At 44.4% G+C, this 16,791-nt stretch overlaps 1 protein-coding gene and 1 long non-coding RNA gene across 9 annotated transcripts in view; one reads left to right on the forward strand and one right to left on the reverse strand.

The window, feature by feature from the left end:
* Window positions 1–16,791, reverse strand: part of MYRIP (myosin VIIA and Rab interacting protein) — a 444,899-nt gene that overhangs the window by 191,159 nt on the left and 236,949 nt on the right. The gene's annotated exons all lie outside the window — the stretch shown is intronic.
* LOC110091626 (uncharacterized) lies at window positions 7,930–13,871 on the forward strand. Of its 2 annotated transcripts, XR_002302514.3 has the most exons (4): window positions 7,930–8,069; window positions 11,833–11,885; window positions 12,347–12,461; window positions 13,456–13,871. It is a non-coding gene; the product is annotated as an uncharacterized LOC110091626 (long non-coding RNA). The 2 variants fall into 2 exon arrangements; XR_012088387.2 differs by lacking the exon at window positions 7,930–8,069 and having other exon boundaries at window positions 11,576–11,885.

Consider the following 16,791-nt stretch of genomic DNA (forward strand, 5'->3'; position numbering starts at 1 on the left):
GTCAGTTTCCTACACCTCAGTATTAATTTACCTGGGTTACTGTCCTCCCAATTTGCCTCCATTGGAAGGCAAGCCATCATATTATGTCTTCCTACAAGGTGTGACTTGGAAGATTATAGATTTTTAGACTCCAGAATTCCCTATTGTCAGAAAGACTCACAGCTTCTTTACAAGGAGCCATTGCTCTCAGTTTGCATAATTCCTGTCATGGGTTATGTTTAAAACTCATGTGTAGAACAGGAAATTGGGTGCAAGAATATTGGTAGCCATTACTCTTGCCAGTCAGACCTGTTGTCTTTTAAATAGAAGAGTGAATTGGGTCTCAAATTTTAATTAAGCTCAGCTACCAGCAGTTTGGGAAACAGTGTTGTATACATTTCTCCAGTATCAGATGAATGAAATTAAAAAGTTGAAAGACAAAAACACACTAACCATAGACTTTGTTAGCTTAACTTGGAATCATTAGTTCTATGCCAGGCCCCTTTAGTCAAGCTCCAAGACTGGGTAATTGCTACAAATATATTGGCAAATAAACAAGCTGGTTTTCAAGCAGCTGGATCTACAACTTTTTTTACACCATCTTATATACAAAAGTAAGTTGTAAACTGCCCTCACACTCCACAAGCAGCTTATTGATATCAGGTCTGCATTTAACACTATACTAAGAGAGTAGCTTTGGAAAAATGTGATGAGGATGAGTTGTAAGCAGGCAAATGTCTGTAAACAGTTCATGCTGTGCATGGGCTGCTTATATTAACGTCTCATTTAAAATTGGTATCCATGGGAGCTTCTTGTACAATCAAAACTAGAAAAGAGTATCTACCAATGACGTGTTTTAACAGCTCATATGTAAAAGATACATTTTTACGGTTTTTCGGGCTCTTTGGTCGTGTTCTGAAGGTTGTTCTTCCTAACATTTCGGCAGTCTCTGTGGCCGGCATCTTCAGAGAGAGACTGGTGAAACCTTAGGAAGAACAACCTTCAGAACATGGCCAAAGAACCCGAAAAACCCACAACAACCATTAGATCCCGGCCGTGAAAGCCTTCGCAAATACATACATTTTTATATCTATCTTACTTCCAATACTTCCTACAAAAATGTTACAATATTTCTACCCTTCTGTAGGAAGATGACATGTCTTTAATGGCAACTGATTTATAATGTAGTCTTCAGTCCTCTGGCAAAAATGAAAGCCTCCTACTTAACTACTTAACAGCTAGTAGATTACCCTGCTTATAGCACAGAAACCCATTGGGGATTTTACTGAGCTCTAAACTACTGTTGGAGCTTTTAGAAAGTACAGTGGCAGTCTATGGGAAGTTTTCACCACCCCGAGGCCCTGCACACCAGCTGCCAAGTCTTGTGAAACAAGAAGATGCATGAATTGCCACATCGGTTCTCTACACTGTCTTTTGCAACAAATGACATAATGGACCCACCAACATACTGGCTTTTTCTCCCTTCTTTCCTTACTTTTTGTGCACCCATCCCGGCGGTTACCTCCATTCCCAAATTCTGCTGCTGCTCAAAGAGAGACAGTCGTGACGGAAAGAGGGGAGGACAGGCGGGAAGTATGAATTCATAGAGGACCACTCAAAGAACCAGAGTTACAGATAAGTAACCTCTCTTTCATCTTTGTGGCCTCTGTGAATGCACACTGATGGGTGATTAGCAAGCTTACTTTTGAATGGTGGAGGCATGTCACGGCAACAGAACAGAAAGCACTGCACGTCCAAACTGAGCATCCTCCTTAGCATGGACATCTAGCCGGTAGTGGGATGCAAACATAGAAGGTGTGGACCAGGTAGCAGCCTTGCAAACGTCCTGTAATGGAACACCCCACAGGAATGCTGTGGAGGTAGCCACCACTCTACTAGAGTGAGCCTTAATGGAGTCCAGAAGAGGCTTGTGGGCCAGTTCGTAAGCCAGGTGAATGGTCTGAACTATCCACCTCGAGATAGTCTGAGGAGAGACTTGTTGCCTTCTGTGCAGCAAATGAGGTGAAATCAATAGACGTTTGGACTATCTGAACAGAGCAATCCTCTGAACATAATAAGATAACACCCTGTGAACATCTAGCAGGTGTAAAGACCTCTCAACAGTAGTAGACGGCTGAGGAAAGAAGGTGGGAAGGATAATGGGCTGGTGAATGTGAAAATTGTAACAGACCTTGAGAAGAAATGAAATGTCTGGATAAAGGGTCACCTTGTCTGAAGAAAACTGAAGAAAAGGTGGGTCAACTCGCAAGGCAGCAAGTTCAGAAGCCCTCCTGGCTGAGGGAATGGCAACCAAGAACAGAACCTTGAACGTGAGCAAACGCTCTGAAACTGTGGCAAGTGGCTCAAATGGAGGCCATGTCAGCCGATTTAAGACAGTGTGGAGTGACCACTGGGGGGTAGGCAATTCTCGAGGAGGGTGTAGACGTGCCACCCCATGATGAAATCATTTAACTGTGGGCTGACGAAAAAGGAGGGCAGCATCTGAGTCAGGAGGTTGATGTGACACTATTGCTGAGAGATACACCTTGAGGGTGGAGAGTGCCAAGTGATTATTGAATAAGTATGAAACAAATTCTAAGACCACCTCCATAGAGGTTGGTGAAGTAGGGAAATTTCTTGAGGTTGCAAATTTTTTTGAAAGCAAGCCCTTTGTTCTTGTACAAAGCTTTAGTAGAAAGTTTCCAGCGGTTTGAAATAATGGTATTCACTGAGGCAGTATTCTCCATGCAGTGAGGTGGAGAGAAGGGACGTCCGGATGGTATGTGGCTCCATCATATAGAGTGAGAAGATGTGGAAGGGATGGGAGCCTTATGGAGTCTACAGACAGTGTTGTCAGCATCGTGATCCATGATTGGCGTGGCCAGCAAGACGTGACAAGATTGGCATCTGCATTGTTGTGGTGTATCTTGACAATGGTGCGTAGTAACAGAGGAAACGGAGGAAAGATATAAAAGAGATGATTGGTCCAAGGAACCATGAGAGCATTGCCCTCTGAGCCGACTCCCATTCCTGCCCTCAAGAAGTAGACCACACACTTGGTGGCAAAAGCATCTACTGTCAGAAATCCCCACCTCCTACAGATGCAGAGGAATACAGTCTGATCGAGTGTCCACTTGTGCATGGTTGTAGTTGTCCTGCTGAGACGGTCTGCCCAGACATTGTTGTGAGTGGAGATGTGGATCGACAATGGAAAGATGTGGTTGTCCAGACACCACTCCCAGAACTGAACCGTCAGGTACAGAAGAGGAGATGAGTGTGTGCTGCCCTGTTTGTTTATGTAGAATGTGGCTGTAGTATTGTCCGTGACGATTTGTACTGCTGTGCCTGCGATGATGGGAAGAAAGGCACAGAAGGCTTTGAAAATCGCCAGAAGTTCCAAGTTGTTGATGTGGAGCTTCCGTTCCATCGGTGACCAGGGAACGTGGACTTGAAGTTCATTGCAATGGGTGCCCCAACCTACTGGGCTGGCGTCGGTGGTGATCCGTGAAGTGAGGAGAAGTGGGGCAAATGGATGACCCATGAAGAGATTGCAGGGATTGATCCACCATGTGAGCTGTTGTGCTAATTCGACCAGGGGGTTGAAGAGAGAGAGAGAAACCAAGCCTGAAGAGATCTCATTTTGAATCTAGCATGAGGTATGACGGAGGTGGTGGAGGCCATGAGGCCGAGGAGTTTTTGAGCCTGATAAGCCGTGACAAACTGTAGTGGTGCGAAGTGGTGGATTAGAGCTCCTATCTTGAGCGTGTGGTCCCGTGGGAGAAAGGCTCTTGCCCTTTTTGTGTCCAGCACTGCGCCTGTGTAGTTTGCCACTTGAAAAGGGGTCAACATAGATTTTTTTTTGTAATTGACCTGCAGTCCTAGACCCTCTAGGAGGGACAGAGCCATATTGGTGTGGCGCTCTGCCTGTTGTTTTGATGAAGCTACCAGTAGCCAGTCGTCGATGTACGGATACACCATGATGCCCCTTGTATGGAGGAATGCAGCCACTGGTGCCATACATTTCGCGAAGACTCGAGGGGCTGTAGAAAGGCCAAAAGGCAAGGCGGCAAACTCGAAAGAGGTGGAGCCAAGGGAGAAACACAGGTATTTGCGATGGTCTTGCCTGATAGAGATATGAAAATAAGCGTCGCTCAAATCGACGACCGCGAACCAATCTCCACGGTGAAATGAGGGAAGGATACGTTCTAAGGTAACCATACGGAAACAATGGTAAGTAATGAAGAAGTTTAGATCTCGGAGATCCAGTGGTGGGATTCAAATAAATTAACAGGTTCTATGTCCTAATGACCATTTTAACTATACCAAAAGATATACCGAAAGGTAGTTTAATAATTCACACATTAAATACTGCAATAAGAACAGTAAAAGAAGTATAGATTATGTTTAAAGGAAGATTTTTAATATTAAATACCCGACAAACAGTTATTGAAGATATTTCCATGTTGCTGTTTGATTGGCATCCTCACTTGCAATTTTCTTTCCTTTTATCCGAGCATTATCAGCTGTGTGATTTACCCTTAACCATCTTTGCACTGTAGGAGTAGGATTCCATTCCTTTAGCGGTAGGCCGATTAGACTGATAATCATTATGTTTGATATATTGGAAACAGTTAGGCGACTTCTCAGAACATAAAATGTTGATCTTTGAAAAACCACTTTCTGCTTCTGCTGAACTTACAGCAATTGTTTTGACAATATTTTTAGCACTTTCAGGAATTGAATAGTTCTGGTAGTTTTTAAAAACATTTTCCACAAAATCTTGATACTCATTAATATCAATCTGGTAATTGAAAAATGTATTAAATACATGCAATTGCTGTTCAGTTACTTTCCATGAAACTATTACTTCTTCAATATTCCAGTAATTTAGCTCAAAAAAAGTGAGAAATTGTAATGTATTACTATCATCAAATTGGCTACAACTTGCTTTTAAATGTCCACAAACCATTAATCTTTTTTTTTTTCAAATTTGTTACAATGCCTTCTAAAAGTGTTTCCCGAGGAAGGCCAACAAATCGATGATTTTCTACAAAATCTATATTTTTGTAGAAGAAATTAATTCATTAACTTTTTTTTGTATGGACCCTTTTCTTTTTCAAGCATTTCAAATGCTTTAATGGATCATATCACAAGTTTTTCAGCCTTTATTATTACGTCTGTATTTCTTGCTTGCAGTGCATTGGAAAGCAGAAAAATTTCAATCATCAATGCCAAATCAATGAAAAAATATTTTTAAGACGGGTAGCCATACCCAAGTACTTTGCATTTGAAGAAAAATATTTATTTATTTATTTATTTATTTATTTATTTATTTATTTATTTATTTATTTATTTATTTGATTTATACGCCGCCTATCTGGCTCACCGGGCCACTCTAGGTGGCTTCCAATATAAAATCAGATAATAAAAACATAGACAAATACATAATAATCAAACAGCAACAGCAGTAAAATAAAGAAGGAAAAGTAAGAGAGAAATCAAGAATTGGCTGGAGGGAAGGCCTGGATAAATAACCATGTTTTTAGTTGGGTTTTAAAGGTGCCCAGCGTGGGGGCCGCGCGAATCTCCGGAGGGAGATTGTTCCAGAGGCGAGGAGCCACCGCCGAGAAGGCCCGGTTTCGTGTTTTCTCTTTCAGGGCCTCTCTCTGCATCAGGCTCCTCAGCCTCACCTCCTGACTCATGCGGGTGATCCGGGTAGACCTTGGTGGGAGGAGGCGTTCCACCAAATATCGAGGTCCTAAACCGTTTAGGGCCTTATAAGTAAGCATTAAAACTTTGAAGTTGACACGGAAACAGATGGGCAGCCAATGCAATGCGGCCAGCGTTGGAGAGATGTGTTGGTATTTCCTCACTCCTGTAAGGAGCCTGGCAGCCGCATTCTGCACCACCTGAAGTTTCTGTGTCAGCCTCAAAGGCAGCCCCACGTAGAGTGTGTTACAGTGATCTAATCTTGAGATTACGAGCGCATGCACCAAGGTAGTGAGCGCCCCTGTGTCGAGATAGGGTCGCAGCCTGGCAATCCGACAAAGATGGAAGAATGCGGTGCGTACTACCGACGCAGGATAAGCGCGCCACACAGCTAGGGTTGACCTTAAACTACAGGCAGCCCATCTTGGTCCCAAAATTCTACCAATCTTTATAATTTCAATTCCAAGTTGTTCGGATATTTTGGTAAATTCAATCTGGTTCTTATTGGATTGATGAAAAATAGTACAGTGGTGCCCCGCATAGCGAGGTTAATCCGTTCCGGATTAACCTTCGCTATGTGAAAACATTGCTAAATGGAACACAAAAACCCATTGGAATGCATTAAACATTGTTTAATGCGTTCCAATGGGCCCTAAACTCACCGTTCAGCGAGGATCCTCCATAGGGGCGGCCATTTTCACCACCTCAGTAAGCGAGGAATCCATCCAGAAAACAGCGGCGGCCATTTTGGAACCGCCAGTCAGCTGGCATTTCCCCCCAGCTGGCCGGCGGGTCCTTGCTCCGGAGGAAGAGGAGGAGGTGAAGCAGGAGACGGGGAGCAAGGCGCCCAGCCGCGCCAGGGCCCCTTCCCTTCTCTCTTTCCCTCCGTTGCCGGGAGAGCAAGCCGAGAGCTCTCGGCTTTTGGAAGAGGGGGAGGTGGAGTAAGGCGCCCAGCCGCGCCAGGGCCCCTTCCCTTCTCTCTTCCCCTCCGTTGCTGAGAGAGCAAGCCGAGAGCTCTCGGCTTTTGGAAGAGGGGGAGGTGGAGCAAGGCGCCCAGCCGGGCCAGAGCCCCTTCCCTTCTCTGTTCCCCTCTGTTGCCGAGAGAGCAAGCCGAGAGCTTTTGGAAGAGGGGAAGGCGGAGAGGGTGTGCAGGCGCCCAGCCGAGCTGGGGCTCGTTCCCTCTCTCCTCCTTCCTCCCGCGCTGGGGCTCGTTCCCTCTCTCCTCCTTCCTCCACAGCCCCAGGAAGAACAAACCGGCTGGTGGCCGGCCTTTGGAGGAAGGGGAGGAGATGGAGGCGGGGAGGGCGTGCAGGCGCCCGGCAGCGCTGGGGCTCGTTCCCTCTCTCCTCCTTCCTCCACAGCCCCAGGAAGAACAAACCGGCTGGTGGCCGGCCTTTGGAGGAAGGGGAGGAGATGGAGGCGGGGAGGGCGTGCAGGCGCCCGGCAGCGCTGGGGCTCGTTCCATCTCTCCTCCTTCCTCCACAGCCCCGGGAAGAACAAGCCGGCTGGTGGCTGGCCTTTAGAGGAAGGGGAGGAGATGGAGGCAGAGACGGCGAGCCAGGCGCCCGGCCCTTTCCCTTCCTGTGCCACCTCCCCCGCCCTGGGAGGAGCGAGCCTGCTAAAGCACCGCTTGCTGCCGGCCCTGGGCTGAGCTCCCGCCGCCTCATCCTCGGAGGAAGAAGAGGAGGTGGAGCGGGAGAAGGGCAGTCAGGCGCCCGGCCCTTTCCCTTCCCCCGCCGCCTCTGCCGCCCCAGGAGGGGCGAGCTGGCCGCCCACCAGCTTTTTCGGCCAGCTGACAGGTGGGAGCTTGAGAAGGACCGTGGGGGGAGCCCTCCCCCTGGTCCTTCGGAAGCCCCACCGGTCAGCTGGGGGGAAAAGGGCCTATGGGGAAACATAGCAAAGCGATGTTTCCCCATAGGGAACATCGGTATGCGATCGCATTACCAATCGCAAAATCCGCATTGCTATGCGGATTCTTCGTTAAACGGGGCACTCGTTATGCGAGGCACCACTGTATATACCTTATCAATGAATATTTTGAAATTATTTACTTGCTTTATTTCCTTTATTGCAGGCTAGTTCAACCCGCGGCCCCCGGGCCGCATGCGGTCCAGGTCGGCTCGTAATGCAGCCCAGTGCGGCCCAGTGCAATGCAACCACAAGGATGCTTCTGAGTCATTGTCGTCATCATCCTCATCATCCATCTAGCAGCTGAGTGCCTGTCCCTTCGCCCAGTGCTGAGCTCATCTGAGGCAGGCGCATCATAACCGCAGCCACTGCGTGACACAACCTTTCTGCCCCCCTCGGCTGGCCGCTTCTTCCTGTCCGAGCCCCTGAGGCTGTTTGGAAGCCGGAACGAGGCCAAGCTGCTGCCTCACATTGTAAGGCCCCTTCACTGCCCAGGAAGAGCTGCAATTTACACTGGAAAAAATAGTCACAAATCCTATTTGAAAGAGGGTTTCATAGTAACAATTTTTGTTGTTTAGTCGTTAAGTCTTGTCCTACTCTTCGTGACTCCATGGACCAGAGCACGTCAGGCCCTCCTTCTTCCACTGCCTCCCGGAGTTGGGTCAAATTCATGTTGGTAGCTTCAATGACACTGTCCTACCATCTCATCCTCTGTCATCCCCTTCTCCTCTTGACTTCACACTTTCCCAACATCAGGGGCTTTTCCAGGGAGTCTTCTCTTCTCATGAGATGGCCAAAGTATTGGAGCCTCAGCTTCAGGATCTCTCCTTCCAGTGAGCACTCAGGGTTGATTTCTTTCAAAATGGATAGGTTTGTTCTCTTTGCAGCCCAGGGGACTCTCAAGAGTCTCCTCCAGAACCACAATTCAAAAGCATCAATTCTTCAGCGGTCAGCCTTCTTTATGGTCCAGCTCTCACTTCCATACATCACGACAGGAAAAACCATAGCTTTGACTATTCGGACTTTTGTTGGCAACGTGATGTCTCTGCTTTTTAAGATGTTGTCTAGGTTTGTCATCACTTTCCTCCCAAGAAGCAGATGTCTTTTCATTTTGTGGCTGCTATCACCATCTGCAGTGATCATAGAGCCCAAGAAAGGAAAATCTGTCACTGCCTCCATATCTTCCCCTTCTATTTGCCAGGACGTGTTGGGACCGGTGGCCATGGTCTTACTTTTTTTGATGTTGAACTTCAGACCATTTTTTGCACTCTCCCTTTTCACCCTCATTAAGAGGTTCTTCAATTCCTCCTCACCTTCTGCCATCAGAGTTATATCATCTGCATATCTGAGATTGTTGATATTTCTTCTGGCAATCTTAATTCCGTTTTGGGATTCATCCAGTCCAGCCTTTCACATGATATATTCTGCATCTAAGTTAAATAAGCAGGGAAACAATATACAGCCTTGTCGTACTCCTTTCCCAATTTTGAACCAATCAGTTGTTCCATATCCAGTTCTCACTGTGGCTTCCTGTCCCACATATAGATTTGTCAGGAGATGGATAAGGTGGTCAGGCACTCCCATTTATTTTAGAACTTGCCATAGTTTGCTGTGGTCCACACAGTCAAAGGCTTTTGCGTAGTCAATGAAGCAGAAGTAGATATTTTTCTGGAACTCTCTGGCTTTCTCCATAATTCAGCGCATGTTAGCAATTTGGTCTCTAGTTCCTCTGCCCCTTCGAAATCCAGCTTCTACTTCTGGGAGTTCTTGGTCCACCTACTGCTGAAGCCTACCTTGGAGGATTTTGAGCATAACCTTGCTAGTGTGTAAAATGAGTGCAATTGTACGGTAGTTGGAGCATTCTTGGCACTACCTTTCTTTGGGATTGGGATGTAGACTGATCTTTTCCAATCCTCTGGCCACTGCTGAATTTTCCATTGATGATGATTAAAAAAATAGCACACTGGTCCTTTCATATTGGGCTGTGGAACCAAGGTGGGTGACATGACCTTTAGCCTGGTTTGTTCCTTTTTGCACACCACACACAGAATGATTCAAGTGTTAGGAAAAGCCCCCCCCCCAACTCTGCGTTGGCTGTCTCTAGGAAGCACGTTACTGCTAGCACCACTCTGGCAGCCATTTATGATGATTAAATCCTCTGCAAGCTAGCAAAAATTTAATGCAACTTGCTAGGCATGTTGGACACCTTACTACTCCCTATACCACCCCAAAGCTGGAGTTCAATGTGTTCCAGCAAAAACAGCGCACATCTTTATCAAATTTGGTGCATCCTGCTAGTTCGGTATATAGACTGGCAGCCATTGATACTGATTTTATATCCTGCTAGTTTGGTACACAGTCTGTGTAGATTCAATAATATTTTGAATTCAAATAATGTATGATTTCCTTCCCTTCAAATCAAGGGGGTAATGTTGATGTATATAATTTTTTTTGGCAGTAAAAGGTAAAAAAGTTCCCTGACCCCTGGCTTAAGGGAACCTCCTCCAGAGCAACAGGAGGGAGAAGGGTGGGCATGTTAAAAACTGCTTCTTTCAGCAACACTTTCAATGCACAATTTAAAATCCCCCCCTCAGCCCACTACTGTACTTTCTTGCTAACATATGACAACAGCATTGCTTGGAAGGAGAAGAAAATAAACCCTGCCAAGTTCTGAGAACAAACTACCCTCTCTCCATCTCCTGGCTTTCCTTATTTGCCCTATAAGATGAAGAATCAAGAAGACTGGATCCAACATTTCCTGTTACAATCAAAGCAATTCCCTCCACCTTCTGGCAAAGCCATTTAATAATAAAAAGGCATTTGGGGGGAGGTAAATTCTTGCAGCATATGTTAAAGTTCTTTCCAGGGTGTAAATAACCCACTTGCATTTTAGACCTCTGTGAACATCCATGCTTTTGAATTGGGTCCTGGGGTGAAAGGAAAACCTAATACTGGCACGGAGCTCAGGACTTTTCCTCCATAAAAGGGAATGTGGTTGCAACAAACGGGAATTCTCACCCCCTTCTTTTTTATAAACAAATGCACGGCCAGAATGGGTGATCGGTTACCTCCTTGGTTCCGAAGGGTTTTTTCCCCCCTCCTGGAAATCACCCCCACACCCTGCATGAAGCTAGCAAGCACAGCTCAAGCTTTTCCATCCCCCAGCAGCCCAGCCCAGTAAATCAAAATTTAAAAGGATGGGGCGAGGTGGGGGTGGGAGAGCAATCAACGAAGCCTTTCCCAGGTATGCAGAGGAGCAACTTTTGAGCTTTGACAGGCTGTGTCGCTTTGAAAAAAAAGGTTTGGTATCCCCAGCCCAGCCTCAATCACCAACTCCCCCCCTCCCCAAGCAAAAAGGCAAGGGAGGAAAACCGACAGGCAGGAAAAGAGAGCCCCACTTCTCACGCTGGAAGGAACGGAATGTCAAGCAGCTTTTTACCTACTGCCCAAACCATAGCAACTTTTCCAGGTCTTAAGGGTCGCCTATGTATTTTCCTCCTCTTCAGCAGCAGCACAGGCAAGTGGGCTGATTTACTCTCCCTCTCCAGATCTCTTCCTTCTTCCTCCTCCCCAGACAAGCCCGGCAGTGGTGGGATTCAGCAGGCCAGCAAGCAGTTCTGCAGAATCGATAGTATATTAGGTACCGGTTCTGTAGAACTGGTGCAAACCGGCTGAATCCCACCACTGCAGACATCCAAAATAGGGTGGAAAAAATTGTCCTTGTTTGGAACCAAAAAGTATCTTGAGAAGAAACCTGGATCTGCTGGATTCGGGAAAGCATGAGATATGACTGATTTTTGTAGAAGCACTTTTATTTATTTCTTTAGTGTGAGGGAAGGAGGAGTGAGGATGACTCGAGATGGAGGGAGTTCCAGAAACTCTATAGCGTAGCCATGAGTGATTATGGTGAGTACCCAATTGTCGGATGTAATGTCGAGCCAGTTTCGAAGAAAGGGCACCAAATGAGTAGAATAATGGGTGGATAGGCCAGAGGTGGGAGGAAGGTAGCAGTAAAAGACCCTGCTTGGATTTTTGGCCAGTCTTTCTAAACGTTTGACATGTGTGATGGTGTTAATCTTGCTGTAGAGCTGAGTAAGAAGGTTGAGAGTGATAAAACTTCTGTTTCTCTTGGTAGGGTTCATACAGTTGATAGGATGGTTGTCGTTTCCATGGGTGTCATTGTTTGTAATACGGCTGTGACGAATAAGAATGAGCTGTCTTTTTTGCCTTTTGCAGACTCTCAAGTATGTTGTCTATCTTAGGATCGAACAGACCTGTCCAATCAAAAGGTAAGTCCAGGATCCTAGTTTTAGAGTCATCGTTAATGTTGGCTGAACGAAGCCATGTGTGGCGTCTGATTGCCACTCCAGTCATAAGGCTTCTAGATGCCACCTCAATAATATGCCTGGCAATCATCCTCTTCTGCCATGCCATAGCCATAGCCTCCTGATGTATAGATAGTCCACGGGGCTTCAGTTCTGCTGGGGCTGCCTGTAAGGATGGGAGAGCACGATTCCACAAATGCTTGTGGTACGCACCCATTGCGGCAATGTAATTCACAGCTCTGAGCATGAAGGATGTGAGAGAGTAAGCCCTCCGACCAAGGATGTCCATTCTCCTGCCCTCCTTATTGTTAGGGGTGGCGTTAGAACTCGATTTAGATTTAGTTTGAGTAATGTCAACCACCACAGAATTAGGAGGAGGATGTTTGGTAAGGAATTTCAACTTGGTACTGTGGGTCTTGTATAAGGAAAAAGGGAAACAATACAGATGCTTGATGAACCGGTGTTTGAGAGATTCCAGTTCCCACGTGAGGAGCTCCAGAAAAAGAGACCTACTGCAGCAGCGGAAGAAATGGAACTGAGGTAACCGCCAGGATGGGTGGACCACGTGGGCTCAGGGGGGCGGTCCTAAAGGTTTTTTTAGCTCCAGAATATTCCGAGGCCTCTTCACATGCACAGACTAAACCCATTAGTGTGCATTCACAGAGGCCATGAAGAAGAACCAGGCTATAATATTATTTTTCCATATTTTCCAGTCATCAGAATTTTCTCCAGAAAATTTACAGTGTAAAGGCATAGTGACACACTAACCCTGTAAAGAGAAAGCACGACAAACTGTTTACCATAGCATCTGTTTACATGCGATCTACAACCACAGTTTATTATATGCAGTAGCCTATTTCTACCATGCCACCCCATCTACTTAGTGAGACAATGTGCAGAAACAGCATGTGAAGAAAGCCCCCACAGTAATCCATTAATTCATATTGAATCTCTTTAGTGTGCATTAGTCATGTAAAGCAGTTATAAAAATATTGCCTGACATCCTGTTGTGCAGTTACACAAATGGCATGCAAACTTGGCATGCAACAGATAATTCTTATGCAGTTTTCTTAACTTATAGCATTTTGCATCTAAAAATTACACCATTTGCATGACTGCACAACAGGATTTCAGACATTGTTTTATGCAGTGCAACAGGACAGTAGTTGTTTTAAATGTACATGACTGAAACAAATCAGAAGAGAAAACACAAAAATCGAACAAAGGATCCCGAAACCAAGATTTTTCCCCGAAGTAAGTCACAGAAGATTCTTTTGGAAGAAGAAAGATGATGTTTCAGTAAGAATGTTCTGAATGACTTAAAAAAATGCATTTTAAAATGTTTTCTCAGTAGTTCATATGCCAAAGCTTTTCAATCATATGAATACCAAGAATTAATTCTATGTGTTTGAACTGGAAAACTACAGATATCATCCTTCCTTGATTCTTTACAGGCTGATCTTGTCTCTCCCATTAACTGGAAAAAACTTTTTTTTAAAAGAGGCTACATGTTATTGTTTTTGTTGTATTGCAGATATTGGCCACAATTACGTTGAGTTAATTACACCTATGTAAAAGTGATGACACCACCAGCAGGCAGAGGTTGTAAGTTATTAAAGAGCTCCTGATTCAATCCCAGAGGTCATTGGAGATGCTTGCAATGAGACTGATCACAGGTGAATCAGCGAGATCAAACAGAAACTTTTTTATCACCAGCAAGCTCTCCCTTGATGTTACCATCATTGTCTTTACAATTTATTTAAAGGATTTCGGCCACTAGCCAACTGATAGCTCTAACTGGAGACCTACTAAAACACTTGGATATGGATCCATCATTCAGCAGGTGATTCAATGTGTGATCCAATGTATCTACAGTACTTAACGATGATGTTCCACTTAGCTTGTCTTTGATAAAACACATAAAATAAACTGCTTTCACATCACCCCAAACTGAGTTTGTCTTTTATGAAGCTCAGCCATAAACATTTAGGACTGCCTACGACCACATGGAGGGTCATGAGAAGATGAAAAGCCCAGTGCATTGTAATCAAGGTCCCATGCTCATCCTGTCTTTTAGCTGTTCGTGTGACACATGAAGGCAGCAAATGTGCACTGGTAGCAATAAGTAGACGGCCCTGCAATTTTTAGGCCACATCTACACTTTCCTCAGCAGAACTTACACATAGTGGCTTCCTAAGACAAATTGCTGCTTGAAGAAGTGTCTGCCCCCATCCTGATAGGGGCAGCTGCCTTTTAAAGGCTTCTTGTATTACACAGTCAATGATCCCTGCCTTCAACTGTTCCTCCTTCCCCTTCAAATATTTCCTCATCACTAGCTGAAGCAGGTTGCTTCACTGTATTGCACTGTTGGGCAAGCCATACTTATAGAACTCTTCAATGGAAAATACTAATTTTGAATGTGTGCATAGACAATGTACCCCTGGGATACCTGTACACCCTCCAGCCATTTTTGTGGCCCTTCAATGAATTGCTGACACCATCTCAAAAAATCCACTGGAAAACATTATATATAACAAGAGTGTACCTTGTCTCTCAGTAGGATCACACTTCCAGTTGAGAGCACATATAGCTTGTATGGGCAACATATAACCTGTGGGCTGCCTGAGACTCGCCCCCCCAGTTAATTTTATGTGTCCCCACTGTGACTCTGCTGCAGATGCTGCAGACACAAACAGCTACATTTCCATTAGAAAAGATTGCATGTGGGGATTTCATGCAATGTTTTCTAGCAGAAATGCAGGAATGGAAGAACAGGTGTAGTGGCAGGTTTGATGGGAGCACCAGAAAAGTAAAGCCCCCATTGCCTATCCCAATGTGCACAGTGTCATGGGTCTCTCTAATAAAAAGCTTCAACCATTCCATTGTGCACCCACAGGTAGATGGAATGATTCCCATGTGAGAAAGTAGGAATCAGAACTTAGAAATGTTTTTTTTTTAAACTAAGCAATGTATTATTCAGTAATCAATACTTTCCTAAAGTGACTCTTTAACATAGCCTGGTCCTATTAATTAGACAGTAAAAGGTTGTTAGCATGGTACGTTTTAGCCATATTTAACTTTGAGTTACAAAAGTAAATATGAAAACAAAAAATGGCTAAAAAACCACCCTCAAATAAATCACCCAGAATTGTTTTAGGAGGTTTTAAAAATTCAAGTCAGTAGTTTTTGCATTACCTCAAAGATCATTTTAAAATAATGTAAGTTCCAAGGCGTAAAGCTGATGACATCATCAGTCAAGGTTATTTTTTGAAAAATAAATATTTCCCACTCCCATCCCAAAAACTCTGCAGGTAAGTAATCCCTTTTATTGTTAGGAACCTGTGAGACCCAAGGCATTGGAGGAGAAAATCTTTAATTACTAAAAACTGCTGCCACCAATTGGCAGCAGTTCAAAAACAATTGCCCTGGCTGATGACATCATCACCCTTACATTGTGAAACTCACATGAACAGGATTTCAGCCAATATGTCACAAGGCAATATTGTTCACTGAACATGTTGTTTGTGAGCTTTAATAGAAACATGAGTTTCAGTCAAAATTCTAGCACCTTTCAATTTCAAAGTAAGTTACATTAGTTGCCTATGGAATTGGTTCATTTTAAGGGAATATTTATTCCTTTGCTAAAAAGAAATAATAAATATATCAAACATTATAAAATGGCAGGCCACACTTCCGTCTAATAGCGTATTGTTCTTGCTTTGTCATATTCAAATTGAATTATTTCTTTCTGTCTTGTGAACAAAAATAAAGATTTAATTTGGGTCAGGTGCCAATAGACTTAAGCACTAGAACGAAATTTTTATGCCATGTCTGTCCTTTCCAAAAGATTGGCACAGCAAAACTGAGAGTCAAGGCAACAAACAGATTTCCAGGGGTCCCAATAACGTTGTTTGTCTACACAGAGAAGAGAGACAACGATACCTTAATGATTCAAGTTTGATTTGCAAACACCATCTTACTTTGCTACCAGTGTGTGCTCAAAAACAATACACACTATTAGCCCCAACTGGCCTAGTTTTTTGGACCATCAGCTTGCTCTGCTACTTTCAAATGCTATATCATATTTTTGCCTGCTGAAAAGTTCTAGTGAACCCAGAAGCTCACCTTATTTACAGCTTTTTAAAAGTGTTACACAGTGCAGAACTTTCTCCTCTCCTGTGTTTGTGCAGTTTTGAGTTAGAGTTGAAGCTTAATTTCAAGAAACATAATCAAGAAACAAGATGAACTCCATAGTCTTTAATGACATTTTCTCCCTTCCTCTTGCTTTCATTAGGGAGTGCTCTGCTCTTTATCTCACAGTGCTAGAGTGCCTGCAGTATGCATATATGGGTTTTCCTCACATGCTGCCCATCAGATTGTTTTGAGCTATAATTCCTATGGGCGGTGTCTAGTGGGCATGCTTGCTGGGGCTAATGGGAGTTATAGTCTAGATCATCTGAGGAAGAGTGCTCTGGGAAGGCCAATATATAATTCTGTATGTGTTGTACAGTGAGATGAACATGACTGCTGTAAGCTCTCAACTCTCCTAAGAGAATGCTGAGGCTGGAATAGAGAGGTTCAGAGTCCAGTTGACCCCTATTTAAGTTGAGATGAGTCCTTGTCTCAACCAGGCTATCCCACTGGCACCCTTTTTCCAAGTCTATTCCCACTTAATAATCACTGAGAAAACCAAGTTAAAATCATGAGTCTTAGAGTCATCCAGAGCTCTCAAAACTCAGGCAATTACTGGACTCAAAGTAGCTTAATTTGTGGCGTTCAAGAAAAACCAACTAAGTTGGTTATCTGCTCAAGAGACCAAGCACAAGTCTTTAAATATTATTGTTTTATTAGAAAAATAAAGAGTTAGAGA

Source organism: Pogona vitticeps, chromosome 6 (assembly GCF_051106095.1).
Source record: "Pogona vitticeps strain Pit_001003342236 chromosome 6, PviZW2.1, whole genome shotgun sequence".
NCBI lineage: Eukaryota > Metazoa > Chordata > Lepidosauria > Squamata > Agamidae > Pogona > Pogona vitticeps.